This window comes from Rattus rattus, chromosome 9, assembly GCF_011064425.1.
Source record: "Rattus rattus isolate New Zealand chromosome 9, Rrattus_CSIRO_v1, whole genome shotgun sequence".
In the NCBI taxonomy this organism is placed as follows: Eukaryota; Metazoa; Chordata; class Mammalia; order Rodentia; family Muridae; genus Rattus; species Rattus rattus.
In genome coordinates, this window is record NC_046162.1 from 4,729,172 (window position 1) to 4,745,232 (window position 16,061).

Sequence of the window (16,061 nt, forward strand, 5' to 3'; positions counted from 1 at the left end):
AGACTAACCAGCAAAAATGGCCTTACAACCTGGCAAGACAGCTCAGTGAATACAGGCACTCACTACCAAGCCTGACAGCCTTGGAGTTTAAACCATAGGACCCTCACAATGAAAAAAGGAAGACCAACTGCAAGTTGGTGCTTGATCTTCTTGTGCATGCTGTAGCACATGTGACCTGTACAAACAAATCCAATACATTTTTTTTGAAAAAGAAATTGTGTTTCCCCCTCCCCACCAAAAGGGACCTTACTATATAAAAGAATAATTATCACAAACCAGATTACATCTTTAACCCAAGTACATGGGAGGCAGAGGTAGGCAGTCTCTGAGTTCAAGGCCAGCCTAGTTTACACAGAGTGTTCGAGGACAAGCAGGGTTATGTAGAGAGACCCTGTCTCAACAACGACAACAACAACAACAGCAAACCCCTAATTATCACAAACCAGTAAAATACAAGGCTCTTTTGAGCATGGTAGTGAACACCTATAATCCCCTCTGGAATGGGAGATGGAGGATCAGGAATTCAAGGTCATATTCCTGGACACATAGTTTGAGGTTAGCCTGGCCATCAAGAGACACTATCTCAAAAAAACAAACAAAAATCACACAACAAAAAACCAAGTTGTAGGCCAGTTCAAAGCCAGTCTGGAATATATACCAAAAAGAAAGTTTCAGAAATGGGGTGGGGGACGACCTCTAAAACACACAGAACTATGCTAATATACACCAATAGTTACTTTAAACAGTTTCAAAACATCTACATGGATGTAAAATTTCACAATAGGATTGTGCCCTATGTTCTTACAATGATACTTTCTCAAGGTAGGAGATAAATACATTAGACTGTTGATCCAATATTTATATCCTCTGCAACTCCCTCTGCAAAAACTACAAACTCAAGACGATGTCTTTAAAAAGAGATTAAGAATGACCATGATGTGGTCCGACACTACACATCTTATTCTTGTAAATAAACAAACTACAGAGGTAAACCAGTCATTATAGATTATTAAATATTTACTATTTAGTCCTGTGCAGTAAAAAGTTGAATTACTCCTATACTGGTATAATTAGAACCAACTGGGCACTGTGGCATATCACTATCATTCCAGTAATGCAGGAAGCTGAGCAAGAAAATCATGAAGTTCAAAGCAACCTGGGCCAACACTGAAAGCCCCCAAAACAAAAGCAAACAAAATAGAGTGACAGATTTATGACAAGCCCATGTGTTTACCTCAAAATGAGACACTATTAAATGTAGTAAAAGTCAGTGAGATCTTTGACAAAACAGTCAGGAACAAACCTAACTGGAAATGAGCCTATGCTGATAACTCTCAAAATTCTCTCATTAGTCTTGACTAAAAATTAAGCCTTAAAAGCTAACAGTGAATTCAGGTTACTATTTTAAGAACCACTACACTGCCAAGTATGGTGGTTCACACCTTCAATCACAGCACTCAGGAGGAAGAGGCAGGCAGATATCTGTGGGGTGGGGGTGGGGCGGGAACCAACACAGAAAAACCACTACACTACACTACACCAATACAGATGCAATGTATAACACTACACTATTACAGTTAGGATACAATGTCTCTGTACTCCCATCATCCCATGGATTTAGTCACCACTACCAACACCAAGGACCTTTATTAGTTATCCTTTCACTCCAGAACTTACACCAATCAAACAGGTTATTTTCTTCATCAGTTTGTATGCAACATACAGAACGACAAGGTATTAAGCATATGACAGAATTTTAGCCCAAAATAAACTCTAGTGTATATATTTGCCATTCTTAAGAAATTACTACATAAGTAATGAAACTAACTTTTCAAACAAAATGACAATGAACAACCCTTGATTAATTATTCTAGGTATCATCAAAACAACTCTGCTTGGTTTTAACTTTAGTTATACCCTTTTATCTGATTGTGGCATTATGATAGATTGGGACTTAGCAATACAACATTAAGTGATAAAATATGGGGCTAATATTTTATTTACTACAAAAACTATATATAGTTGAGTGGTGGTATGCCTATATATAGGGTGGTTAACCCTAGGACTTGAGGAGGCAGAGGAAAATGGATCTTTTAGAGTTCCAGGTCAGCCTGGTCTACAGGGTAAGTTCCAGAACAGCTAGGGCTATATAGAGAAATCCTGCCTCAGAAACAAACAAATAAATAAGAATTAAAATTAAATGTAATTTTAAAAGTATATCAAATAACCTGGGGTTATATTTTTACAGAGTTTTAAAAAAAAAAAAAAAACTGAGGTCAGTCACATAAAACCAATACCAAAGTTGATGAATAATTTATTTACTATTTGTTGATCTTCAACTCAACTCTTGAAGAGTCCCCTATGGTGATATATCTATAATGTATTCCTACTCTTAAGTACTTAACCAAAGATGTATCAATAGCCTAGTACTTTTGACAATATGAATGTGGTCACAGGTTGTAAGCTCATCTTAAAAGGAGCTTGAAAAAGCATTTAACAAGGATAACATGGTGCCAAAACAATTCCAATTTTGTATCCACAGCATTTTCCCCTTTTGTGTATCTCTCAGCTATTTTAAACTGAGAGAACACTGAAGAATATTTTAAAGTACAATCAAGTAACAATCATTTTACCATAGATCACAAAATTTATAAAGAATTTCTATTTCTGCCTTTTAAAAAATAAGTCAGACATTAATTCTTTTTTTCACCTGCTGGTAATGGAAAGACAAAAGTCCTAAAGACTCATCAGACCTAAATACTTTTCTCAAGGTTCAGTTTTCTCATGAAGCTGATGCAAGTTAGCTTCGGATTTATGTGAGCAAGGGAGACAAATTAAGACTTGAAGCACAGGGGTCTGATCTTTGGAAGGTATCTACGTGTGGGGGAAAAAATAGAAACACCGCTCGTCCCTCAATTTTGCTTTTTCAGTCCCAAATTTCTCTCTGCAATACCCAGAAAAAGCACAAGTTCCTCTGAATGCCTGTCTCTACACGGGAGGTCTGGTACAGAAACACACCCCTAACTACCGAAATAGCTCCTTAAGGTGGTCCTTAAGACTCAAGCCTGTTCAGAAACTGTTTACTTTCTTGGGTTAAAGAAGGGCGATTACGGGGTTTGGCGGCAGGATTTATCAAGCAGCAGAGTGCCTACCAAGAAGCCAGAGACTAAGCTCCATCTAGTCCCAGGAACCGCCCCCTGGGAGGCTAGACTGCCCTCGGTACTTCCCTGGCCGCCTCCACTCGGGAGCGGCCGAGCCGGGTCAGGCTCCTCCGAGCGGCTTCCGGGTCCTCCGGGACTCTAGCCCACACCCGGCCCGCCCCCAGCCCCGCTCAGTTCGGCTCGGCTCTGCGCCCTTTGCCCCGTCTCCGCCCCGCTCAGTGGCCCCCCAGGCCCGTCCCCTCCCATCTAATATGGCCGCCCCACCGGCCCAACCCCCAGCACAACCTAACTTACTGGGGGCCCGCGGCACCGCCTCCCTGCGCCCATTGGCGCCACGGCCCCCGCTCGCCTCCTCCATTGGACAGCATCGGCCGCCACTCGTCAGCGAGGGCTCCGCCTCCGGACCTTTCAAGCTGCTTAGAGAGGACATATAAACAAATCCCGAGAGGGAGGCCCCCGTCGCCCGCCGCCTCCGGGGAGGGGCCGGGGGGAACAGCAGCCCCACGACGCCCCTGCCCTGAGTTCTCCCGGCCCACTCCTCCGTCCCTGGCCTTCCGAGCGCCAGCTGTGCCGGTCTCCCTCACACGCCCCTCTCCTCCCCTCCCTCCCGGCCCCTCCCACCCGCTCGCCGCTGTGACAGGCCGGTTGCCGGCAGTCGCGGTCTCCGGTTCCCGGGAGCGCAAAGGGCACGGCCCTAACGGGGCCGCCCGCCCGCGCGTGCCCGTCTTTTATATAACGGTCGGCCGCGGGGACAGCCCGGTCCGGCTCGCATCGGCGACCCCGTTCCGCGCGCCCTCGGCCCGGCGGCCCCCGCCCCGCTTGCCCGGAGCCGGGCACCCGCGCCTCACTCCCGCGGTTCTCTGCCGCCACATCCCGCCTGCCCGTGCGGCCGCTCGGCACTCACCTGAGGCTGAAGGCGGTTCAGGCACTAGGTCCGGCCGCGTTGCAGCGGCCGCGGCCCCTCTCCATGCTGCCTCGGTTTGTTTTGTTTATGTCCTTCCTGACGGGTTCCCGGAAATCGCGTGACTCGCCCCCCTCACGTGGGCCGCGGCGAGGAGGAGGAGGGAGGCGGGGGCCCGCCGCCCCAGGCCAATCGCAAGGCGCCCTGAAGTCTGGCCAATCAGGGGCTCGGCCCGGCTGGCGCCCTGTCACGTGACACCCGAGGGGCGGGTTGCTGGGGAAAACCAGGAAGAGAGGGCGGAGCGGGGGCTCGGAGACTGCTGCTGAGCGTGGGCGTGGGCCGCTGGGGATGGAGAGCAGCGAGCTAGCTTTCGCGCGTGATGTTCTTTTCAGAGGCTTCCATATTCAGTCTGTAGGCTCAGAACTAAGATGAGAACCGAGGATTCTGAATGCCCACTTTACAGTTTAACTGAACCATGGGAGATTAAAGGAATATTAATTAGTAGGGGGCTACATCGACATTCTGTTTAGTAAATGACGTTCGTGTTCCCCGATAGAATTGGCCTTCAGTTGTTTGTTCATTCATCAACTCATATTTATTGAGTCTGGATCCGCAGACCTTGAGTCAGCTGCGGGCATCTAAGGGATAGGGACCCCTGTATTCAGCTGTACAAACTGCTACTAGATGCTCTACGGACAAGGCTGTTTAACAAGTGATGATGTGATTGATTTATGCCTCTTAATCCGGTTGACAGTTGATCGGATGTGTAGTTTGGGGTAGGTTCATTATCCCAAATAGTTCTCCCAACAGACACAATAAGAACCATTTTTCAAAAGAAAAGAAACCCTCAGAATTATTGTTCAAAGAAATAACCTACCTAATTATCACAGCCTGTTTCCAGGATTCTCTTTATCTCTGGATCCTCCTGTCTTAGTCTTCTGGGTGTGGGGTTACTGGTCTGCACCCGCACACACATATCAACACAGAAAATGTATTTTCTTAAGCATAGGAAAAGAAGATTAAAGGACAGAGAAACTTCATCAGATTCCCTTCGAATATGAGTTTTGCATTGGGAGAACCCGTGGCTTCAAAGCAGGCAGGGATCGAGGAAGGGGGTGTTGTGGTTGACCCCTGTGATCTCAGCACTGGAAAGGTGAGAGCAGGAGGATTGAAGTGTATTCCTAGCTACACCGAATTACATGCAAGGTCTTTATAAGAGCAGGTCTCAAAACACCCATAAGCTCCCTGCCAAAATAAGAAACCCCTCCCCCATGCACATAGATCCAGGCAACAGTAGAGCAACCTTCCTAATACTGTGACCCTTGAATGTTCCTCATGCTGTAGTGACCCCAACCATAAAATTATTTTCATTGCTACTTCATCACAGTAATTCTGCTACTGTTATAAATCGTAATATAAATAACTGTGTTTTCTGATGGTATTAGGCAACCCCTGTGAAAGGGTCATTCGACCCCCAAAGGGGTCACAATCCACAGGTTGAGAACCACTGTGGTAGCATCTCACTATTACAGTCATGGACTGGGATGAGACGTGATGACACACATCTGTGACTCCAGCACTGGGGAGTCACAGGCAGGTGGGTCTCCATTCAAGGCAAACAGGAGCTACATTGTAATTTGCTCCCTAATTCAAAAGCAAGCAACCATGGATTTGGGAATAAAAAAGTTTACCTAGATCATAATCCTGACAAAGGTTGGGTGGGACTAGTAATGTCCCCTTGTCCTCCACCCTCCATGTTAGACATATTATATAGCCGGTCACTATGTCACTGGCTTAGTAATGACCTGGATTGGAATCCTTGTGTCACCATATGTGGACCATGAAGGTAAATTTCTACCTTTGTAAAAATGGGATTGGTATAAGAATTGGGTCAAATAATACATAGGGTTGGTAAGATGGCTTAGCGGGTACAGCACTTATTACACAAATGTGAGGACCTGAATTTGAATCTCCAGAAACCTATGTTAAAGCTGGCTGTGTATCGGGAACAGCTGTAATCCCAGCATCCTTCAGGGAGATGGGAGTCTGAGACAGGAGAACCCCAGAAACTCACAGGCTGGCCAGCCAGCCTGACACGCAGTGATGGTGAGACCCTATCTCAAACAGTGTGGACACTGGAACACACGTGCATGCCTGCATTCATGAGTTCAAGCAAACACACGCACACACACAAACTGTATCCACAGATGCATATACATAATATAAAAATGCCAGAGCGCCTGCCACATAGTTAGTACATAGTGAACAGCAGTAACATTAGACTATCCCAAGGGCATCGTTGGAAGACCAGCTAGCTGTAGACCGAATAGCACATGAGGAAAATCCTAGGCGACTCAACAATTTAACAGCCACTAGACCAAGCTAACCTCAAACTCGTGACAATCTTCCTGCCTCTGCCTCCTGAGCACATGTACTACAAGTATGAACCACCATGTTGGGCTGAAACAAATTTTTGGGACTTCAGATGAATAGGTAACTGTAAATCTCTCCCCCAATATGCCAACCACAAATAGGACCCTGATATCCAACGAGGCAATGAGTAGTTACCACACGGGAACTAAAAGGATTATAATTAACTCGTTAAGTCTGACCATAGCTCCTTCCAGTTTTCCCCATTAGGTGGAATTGAAAGTTGGTGGGGAAAATCCATAATAAAATTGGCTTGGGGAATTGGAGCCAGGTTCCCTGGACTTGTTTCTGTGGGGCTCATGCTTTCAAATGCCAGGAGTTTGACCCTCGCTTATTTATCTTCTCAGAGTTCGATCTTTGGAAGCTCTACTGCAGAAGGCTGGCCCTTCTGCTGTCACACTACCTACCTTTCAGACACAGGCATTTGTATATCTGCAAATACAAGTTCCCGTCCTATCACGGGGCTCTGCCATGAGTAGCGTCTGCTGATCAGTTACACTGTTGTCCAGTCTTCATGTTTTCTGTTATCTAGGAAGGGATGGAGTTTGGGCAATGGAGACTTTCTATCAAGGTCTGTTATTGACTATACCCTGCTCTGAATGGAGTCAAACCACAAGCTCCTAATTGATCGGTGGTTTTGGGGCGGGGGCTTGATGCAGCCAGATTCTACCACAGAGTTGGCAGAAAAACTGTGGGATAGTGTTGGCTTGAGGGGTAAAAGGTTTTTTCCTAGCCACAAAGTGGTGACCAGCTGACGTGCCATTTCCGAAAGTGTGTAATGATGCTCCTAAGGAAAGTTTATGTCAAGAGGCTGAATCAGAAAATCGAGAGTTTTCCACAAAGGTGAGACAATGGCACAAGCAAGAGATACACTGGATGCCGCTAAATTCTCCAAAATAATTTAAAAGCTCAGAAAGAAGCAGGCACAGTGGCTCATGCCTCTATTCCAGTAGGTCAGTCAGGACTACATAGTGAGGATGGATGGACCTTGCCTCAAAAAACCAAAGTACAAAACTGTATTTGATGAGCATTAACTCGCTAGGGCTCTGCAGAGGCTTCTCAGGTATTCACTGTGTACGTGGACATCTCCCTCACTTTAAACCTTAAGTGCAGGAGGCTGGAGCAAGTGAACAGCTTGAGGGTATTCATTCCCTCTCAGAAATAGAAAGGAATGGTGACACACATCTTTAATCCCAGTATTGAGGAGAGGGAGGCAGACCTATGTGAGTTCTAGGCCAGCCGGAGAGACACAGTAAGATACTGTTCTCAAAAACGCATACACAAACAAACAAATGAAAACAAACTTTGGCCTAGTTTGAGCTATGAGATCCAAGGCAGCTAGGTTTCCGGTTGTTCTCCATCATTCTTTATGATCCTGTGTGCTCTAGTGGAGAATTAAAAGCAGTGGCCAGCCATGCAAAGTAGTGCTGGCACGTGCAACCAAAAATTCAGGTGACATGAAAAACAGAGAAATTATTATTCTTTTTTTTTTTTTTAAATCATCCGTCGAAAGCCTAGCATTTTCTCACTATTTCTGATTGTTTGGAACCAGGGCCTTACGTGGCTAAGGCTGTCCTTGAACTCCTGATCCTCTTGCCTCTGAATCCCAAGTGCTGGGATCACAGGTGGGCACCAGCACACCCAGCCCTACATTGCCTTATGACCTAAACATTATGCTGCGTGTGAACCCTCATTAGCAGACTGGGTTCTGCTTGCTGACTCCCGACACATCTTTTTAAGTGTCAACCTTTCGGGACTAAGCGTTTCTCTCTGGACAATCTGGACTGTGGGATACGGTCGGACGTCACAGCTTCAAAAGTGGGACTAATTAACTCAAACCTGGCCGATCTCCAGGAGAAGCCTTGTTGCTCTGACATTTGGCACCGACTTTTTCTTAAGAAGATGGCAGTTTTGCTGAGTAGCCTAACAGAGAGTCATTGACGCTGGTAACTGGATCCCATCCCTCATTCATCTCATCTAAGATGTATTCTTTGGGGAGAACTTGTCCCCTCGGAGGTCTCTCAATGGGACAGTGTCCTTATTTGATAGCTCTGAGTGTCAGTTTCTCTTTCTCTCTAAAAATACCAAGTTCGGCCTGAAACGCCCCATTATTTATCTATCCTGATTCCTCAGTCTACCCCACACTCAGCAGCAGGCCTGCCGTGGCACAGGACAGACTCGTGGATCTGATGAACTAAGAGATCCAAACCCTAGCCCATCTTCCAAGGTGCAAGACCCCCTTCTCCTCCATGCAGTCTGCTTAAACCCTCCCTCCTCTCCTCTTCCCCCTTACCCATCTAAGCACAGCATATAACACTTGTGATATTCATGCTGCGCATGCTGGAGCTATTCGTCAGTGCGCCAAGTGGGCATTCAAGATAGCTACTGAGTTAGACAGCCAAGCCTATCTTTACTGACGACTCAGGAGAAGGAGAGAAATGGACATTTGTTTGTGAAATACTGAACGTGTACACAGGAGACACTGTCCTCCCCTCGAAGGACCTCAGATACTAGTGAGGGGAGATGATCAACCTCATAAGAAGGGACCCTCACGCTGACGGGAGTGTGGGCCACAGGCTTCAGTGCCCCTTTCTGTCAGCTTACTCCGGCAAATTCCTAGCCCATCTGATACTACATCCCTCTCCCCACTTGCCTCCCAGGTTGATCTGAAAGACTATTGGTACATAAGAGGCTCCCCCATCTCCGCCTCTCAGGGAGGAATGTGACCAGAAACTTCTTAGGAGAGAGACGGTTCGAAAAGAAAAAAAATGTCTCCTGGCAGAGCGGACACGGCGGGCAAGCAAGCTTGCTCCCTTATCTTTCACTGCGGCGTTCTTGTCAAAATTGTTTCATCTCTTTTGCTGACCGAACACTCCTGGGACAATGAATCAGGTTTTTAATTTTGTTTTATCAGTGCTGAGCTGAACATACACTGTTCTGCTCAGTGGCCGTACGTGATAGCAAACCGGGAGGCCAGGGAGTGAGAACAATCTAGCGCTTGTTGTAGAAAGACTCCCTACACACAGGTATAATAAGACATTCTGCTGGCGAGGCCAGAGTGGGAGGATAAAAGCCAGAGTCAGAGGGACAGAAGATTAAGAGGCAGGAACCCAGACCCACAGCCACAATAGCTCGAACTAGGAGAGGAGGGAGAGGAGGCTTGTTCCAAAAATTAAAACAAAACAAAACAAAACAAAAAAACCCAAGCCTGGTCTAACCACAAGGCTAGCTTCTAGAGGGCAGGAAGTAAACAATTCAGAAAGATTTCTAAGGGAAAGAAGTAATACTAAGTTAAGAGAAGGGAGGGTAGAGCCAGGGGCCCTCTGTAACCGAAGGTTTGATTTAATGCAAATTTACAAGGTCGAAAGTTTCTCCCCCCAGATGCAGGAAAAACCCAGGACATGCCCATCAGCTATGAGACTACGATGCCCATCAGCTTTTTAGGTTTTAGTTTCCCTTTTGTTTTCACAAAGCCCAGGCTCACTAAGTAATTAATGGGTTCGACAAACCACAGCTACATCACCAAGTTGCAAACATGATTAACAAGACATGAGTAGCAGTTGCAGATTTTTGTCAAGAGAGGGAATGCTAGGAGAAGGGCCAAGTCCCCATCTCCGCACTTAGCCTAGCCTGCAAGGTGTCTCTCTCTAGGTCCCCCCAGGGGTAGCCTGCCCTTCCAAACAGTTCCTGCCGGCACCTGCTAATTAATACTGCACTGAAGTTTGCTCCCTTAGGTCAGGAGAGCCAGAAGAGCCTGCCCACAGAGCTGGCTGGAACTCACTGGCTCCTAGCAACTAGCGCCTGTCTGCCAGAGAGTCCCCTCTTCCCAGCCTGGCAGAGGAGGCAGCCACTCCTGTGAGAGTGGAGTAATGAGGGAACTGATGTGGGGATTAGAGCAAAGCGTAGAGTGGTTACCCCTTCTCTTGACAAGGGAGGTAAGGGCAGGGTTTAGGCTCCTGCAAACACCGTGGGAGAAGGGAGGATCCAACGGTGGGTTCTTCTGTTGGGAGGGTTGGTAACTGAGGAGCTGAGATCAGGAAGGAAGCAAGTGCTCTACTGCTCTTTCTTTGCCTTGATCCAGCCCAGTCACAGTCTGGCAACATATACAACCAGCCTGGAACATGGCAAGCAATGCTGAAATGTTAGCGATTAATATTGTAATTATTTTGAGGAACAAAGGCTTGAACCCTACCCCAGGGCTCTGCTATGCTAGAGAAACACCCCACCCTGGCGTCTTTTATTTTTTTATGTGGAATAGAGTCTCACTAGATTGCACAAGCAGCCTTAAACTTGTGTTCTTTCAGCCTTCTGAGAAGCTGGGAGTGAGGCAGGTACCACCACTGGCTGTTATCACTAATAAAAATGGTTCTGAACATTTCTGGGTGGGGGGAGGCTAAAGAACACCATAGATGCAGGAATTTAGGGATCCCACCTGGGAACCATGGAGCTCAGAGAGAGGCACCTTGTATGCAGGACCAGCTATATAATCTTCAGAGTCAAATAAGAAACGCAAAGGCCACGACCCAGGCTCAAAAATGATGGACAGACCGAGACTGTCCTGGTGACGCACGCCTGCGATCCTAGGGACACTGGGACAGGAGGTTCAAGTTCAAGAACAGGTGGAGGTGGGGGAATTGGGACTGCAGCTCAGTGGCTATGCAGTTGCCTAATACAACACGTGCACAAAGCTTTGGGTTTAGTACTAAGCACCATAAATACAGAAAAGAAGAGAAAAAGTATTCATTCTCTCTCTCTCTCTCTCTCTCTCTCTCTCTCTCTCTCTCTCTCTCTCTCTCTCTCTCCTATTTTTCTAGACAGGGTTTCTCATGTAGCCTTGGCTACCCCGGAACTCACTCTGCAGACCAGGCTGGCCTCTGTTTCCTGCCTGCTGGGGTTAAAGGTGTGCATCACAGCTTTCAACACAGAAAGAGCATTGAAAAGTCTCTGTAGCTTTAGAGCACTTGTGGCATTACTTTGTGTTAACTCAATTCCCAAAGATCAGAATTTACTAAATTAGAAGTCATCTCCCATGAGATTCTTTTTTTTTTTTTTTCCCCATAGTAACTTTAAGTAAATGAGCATCGCTGAATGCCTCCTGCAAGCTCGACTGTGGGAATCAAATGCCAGAATAGGCCAGGCAGGTCTGGTGGCTCACTCCTAGAATCCAGGCAGGATTTCTAAGCATTCAAAGGTGGATTCATCTATGCCATGAGTTCTTAAGCAAGCCAGGGCCACACAATAAGACCTTGTCTCAAAAGAACCAACCAACCAAACAAACCAAAACCAAATGACAACTGTGTCCACAGAGATAAGCAAAGATTGCTGTGAGAAGCCAGAGGCGCCAAGTACCCTTAGGAGAGATCCTGGGCTTTACAGAGCTGAGCTGAGCTGAGAGAAAGGAGGTGTTGCTGCCAAGGACAGACACTGGCCTAGAACTCAAGTTCCTCCTCCCCCAGTCTCCTTGAGTGGCTGGGATTACAGGCATGTGTCACCAGTCCCAGTAGGCTTCTAACAGGAGGTATGGCACATGTTTAGACACAAGGGATCCATCTGAGCTAGGGAAAGCTGTAAGTACCACGTAACTGAGAGGGGAGAAAGACCATGACTGATCAAGGGGAGGAGTTTTACTCTGGAAAAATGTCAAGGACACTCACTGGCAGCTTTGGGCCCTAAGAGCAGACTCTCCTGTGTTTTGGTTTATTTATTTGTTTATGTTTTAATTATCATGTGTGTATCTATATGTGGGTGTGGGCACTTGTGAGTCTAGGTGTCCACAGAGGCCAGAATAGGGCATTGGATCCCCTGGAGCGGGAATTATAGGTAGGGGTGAGTGGCTAATGTGGGTGTCAGGAACCAAGCTCAAGGTTTTTTGTTTTTTTTTTTCCAAGAGCAGAAATGCTCTTAACCAGTGAGTCATCTCTCCCGCCTTTCACTCAACTGCTGTTGCACCCGAGGCCCAAGCACTGGTAAATGGAATTGCCACATTGTTACAGGAGAGACAAACAACAGTGAGCCAAGGCAACCCCCAAAACAGCTCTAAAAGCACCAAGGTCTCAGAAGCGGGGTGAGACATGGGTATAGGGTGAGTTGAACAAAGTCTGGTTATTTATTCTTGGTTTAAATATCCCCCAAAGCGTTCTGTATCTAATGTAGGTCTCAGCTGAATGGTTGGACCCTCACCATGGTGTTTTGATGCCTTTGGGAAATGGTGGAGATTAAAACCTTTCCGGTGAAGCCTCTGTGCTGGAATCTCCTGGTTTTTATAGGCTGGACGTGTCTCATCTTCTGCCGTGTGACACATTGTGCTGCCTTTGGACACTGTCCCTACTGTCAGCACCAGATGTGAACACTATACTTCCTACCTTCAGAAGTGTAGGCTAGAATAAACCCTTTTTCTTTATAAAGTAGCCTGCCTTGTGTATTTCATTACAGTCCCCCAAATGGGCTTCTATAACTTAGGACTTTCAGGCAGCAGAGCCTCAGAGAGGAGAATTCGATATACCATTGGCCTGTTTTTCCAGTTACAATAGGATTGTGGTCTGTTTACTTCATAAGTTAATGTCCATACAATTTTTGATACATCATAGGGGAGGGTGGTGCTGACAGCTACCTGGGCCATGGGCCTTTCAGACAGCTCCTCCTTACAGACTTCTTCCTTGGTCTGCCTCTTGGGGAGGGGTGCATGAGTGTGACGACCACTAGACAGCTCCTTTCCTCACACAATCATGAATACACATGACCCCAGCTGTCTGTGTCGGCTTCTTCCATTCTCATCTCCAGCTAGACTTTCTTGGCCTCCAGACCCCATGCAATGGAGTCCCGGTCATTATCTCACGCAGACACCCGAGCCCTGACTATTGCTGAACTTCACTCTGTGTCCTGATCACAGCTGAAATGCTGTAAGATCTGCTCTACCAGGGACCTGGATGCCATCCTTAGCCTCTCCCTGCTCTCCCTATCCCTGTCCTGCAGTCAGTCCATTGCCACTCTGATCTTTAGGAGCCGACAGCTATGGTCAAGGCAGCTGTTTCCCAGCTTCCATTTCTTTCAGTTTACCATATCCCTGCATGTTTACCTCTCCTGAGCCATGCAACCTCTTCTCTTCTCAGCCTGGAATTCTTTAAGCTCTCTCCTTCTATGGGTCTGCCACTAGAGGCCATTTTTTTTTTCCTTCAAAATCCTTCCTCCCAGCATTAAAGCCTTACTTAGTAAATATATTTTCCTAGGAAGCACTGGATGGGGTGGGAGTTGGGGTAAACACATAAGGCAAAAAGATTTAAAATTTTCAATTATGTGTACATGTGTTGTATGTGTCTGAGCACATATATATGGGTGCCAGCAGAGGTCAAAAGAGGGTGTCAGATCTCCTACAGCTAGATTTACAGGCAGTTTTGAGCCGCCCAGTGTGGGTGGGTGCTGGGGACTGAACTTTGGTCCTCAGGAAGAGCAGCTGTACTATCTCTCTAGCCGTTTCCCATTCCCAACACTCCCCAAACCCCATCCCCACAAAAAGGTCGATGGGGATCAAACTCAGGGTCTAAGCTTGCTAGACAAGCTCTGAACTACCCCTCCAGCCCTATAAACAACGCTTTATCATGTGTCTTCCTTGATGCACGGGGCAGGGTGACCAGTTTGTTTATCATTTGCATGTAGGCTCCTCCTGCACAAACAGGGGCTGGAAATACCAGCTGAAAGCACAGGGGTGGAGGTGGGGTGGGGGGGGTGGGGATGCTGAGAGAGTCAATCTCAGCTTCCTAAGTCTTACTTCCTTAAACACGGGCTTATAAAACATCTACCCAGCTTGTTCCACTTTGGAACGGCAGCCACGGTATTAGTGCTCTCGGTCAGTGTGAAGACACTTTGGAAAACATGCCAAAATCCTGATGATAGTCTAAAACAGTCTTGTTTGGCTGGAACACTGGGGCTTTTCTTTAACCAGTGTGGGACCCCAGCACATTCGCAGCCCCACATTTCCACTTTGTATGCAGGCAGAAATCAACATCAATGTTCCCTTTCATCACCCCTACAAGGTCACTGTGAACACCTACACGAAAGGAAGCCCAGGAGAGGCCTCACACCCTGAAGGGTCTGACGTGCCAGGGCCGTTCACAAGGTCCCTGTGAGCCCACTGCTTTCTAGCTGATTCAGAATGGCTTCTGTGTCTCAGCAAATCTGACTTCACTTCCTCTGATCCTGAATGCTCAGGGGGTGTGGGGGAGGAGGGAAGTACTAACTTTTCTGACAGTAGTCCACAAGAAACGCCCCCTCCCCCATTAAGAAAAGCATACATTGGGGTTGGGGATTTAGCTCAGCGGTAGAGCGCTTGCCTAGTGAGCGCAAGGCCCTGGGTTCGGTCCTCAGCCCCGGAAAAAAAAAAAAAAAAAAAAAAAGAAAAGCATACATTAAGAAGAAATGTGGGCTGGAGAGATGGCTCAGTGGTTAAGAGCACTGACTGCTCTTCCAGAGGTCCTGAGTTCAATTCCCAGCAACCACATGGTGGCTCACACCAGCTGTAATGGGATCTGATGCCCTCTTCTGGTGTGTCTGAAGACAGTGACAGTGTACTCACATACATAAAATAAATAAATAAATCTTTTAAAAAAAAAAAGAAGTAACGCATGCTTTGGGACAACTTGAAAACTCTACAAAATTGTGAAAGAAATAATCATTTATGATAATACGGTAGACTACTTCCTACCATGCATTTTTCATTGAACATTTATAATCCACAGTTATTGTCTTTTAATATTCTATTATAACTTATCAATAAATGGGTTTTTTTTTTATTAAGTTATTACATTTGTGTTGGTTGAGACAGGATCTTGCTATGTAGTACAGGCTGGTCTGGAATTCACTCTGCAGCCCAGGCTGGTCCCTGATTTGAGACTCTCCCACTCCCCAGGGACTTACAGGCATGCATTACACTTGCCTTTTAAATGTATTGTTTCCTTAGGGGCTGGCCAGATGGCTCAGTGGTTAAGACACTACTGTTCCTCCAGAGGACCTGGGCTTGGTTCCCAGCACCCACACGGTGGTTCACAACCACCTACAATTCCAGACCCAGGGGATCTGATGCCATCTTTTGGCCACCAAGGTGACACACATATGGTACCCGGAAATATATGCAGGCAAAATATCCACACACATAAAAACATTTTCAAAAGTTAAAAATGAAACATTTCTGTATGTGTATGTGGGCGTGTCTATATACCACATGTAAGTAAGGGTCTAAAAGGCCAAAAAAGGCTATTGGATTTCCTGAGTTGGGTTATGAACAGTTGTGAACTGACACTTGGATCCTCTGGAAGAACAGAAATCCCTTTGAATTGGGACCCACGCCCTCTCTCTAGTTCCCCCATAAGTCTTTAAATAGGATATGTTTTTGCTAAAGAATGTGCTGTAAAAGTTAAAAAAAATAAAAAAAAGAACAAAAACAAAAAAATCAAGTCATTTGAAATTATTTAAAGGCACAGTGGTTTCAAAATTCTATGGGGAATGGCTCCCATAGGCTCACGTTTGAATACTTGGTCCCAGTTGGGAGGACTCTTTGGAAGGAGAAGTTGTTGGAG

At 46.4% G+C, this 16,061-nt stretch overlaps 1 protein-coding gene across 3 annotated transcripts in view; it reads right to left on the bottom strand.

The window, feature by feature from the left end:
- Crebrf (CREB3 regulatory factor) overlaps window positions 1–16,061 on the bottom strand; it is a 78,032-nt gene that overhangs the window by 56,498 nt on the left and 5,473 nt on the right. Inside the window, exons 2-3 of one of the 3 annotated variants that reach the window (XM_032913643.1) lie at window positions 4,066–5,020; window positions 3,456–3,574 (exon numbers count right to left, since the gene is read on the bottom strand). The exons of 1 other annotated variant lie outside the window; for it this stretch is intronic. The gene's annotated coding sequence lies outside the window, so the exon portion shown is untranslated. The remainder of the gene's footprint in view (window positions 1–3,455; window positions 3,575–4,065; window positions 5,021–16,061) is intronic. One more of the 3 variants, XM_032913642.1, reaches the window with a different exon arrangement.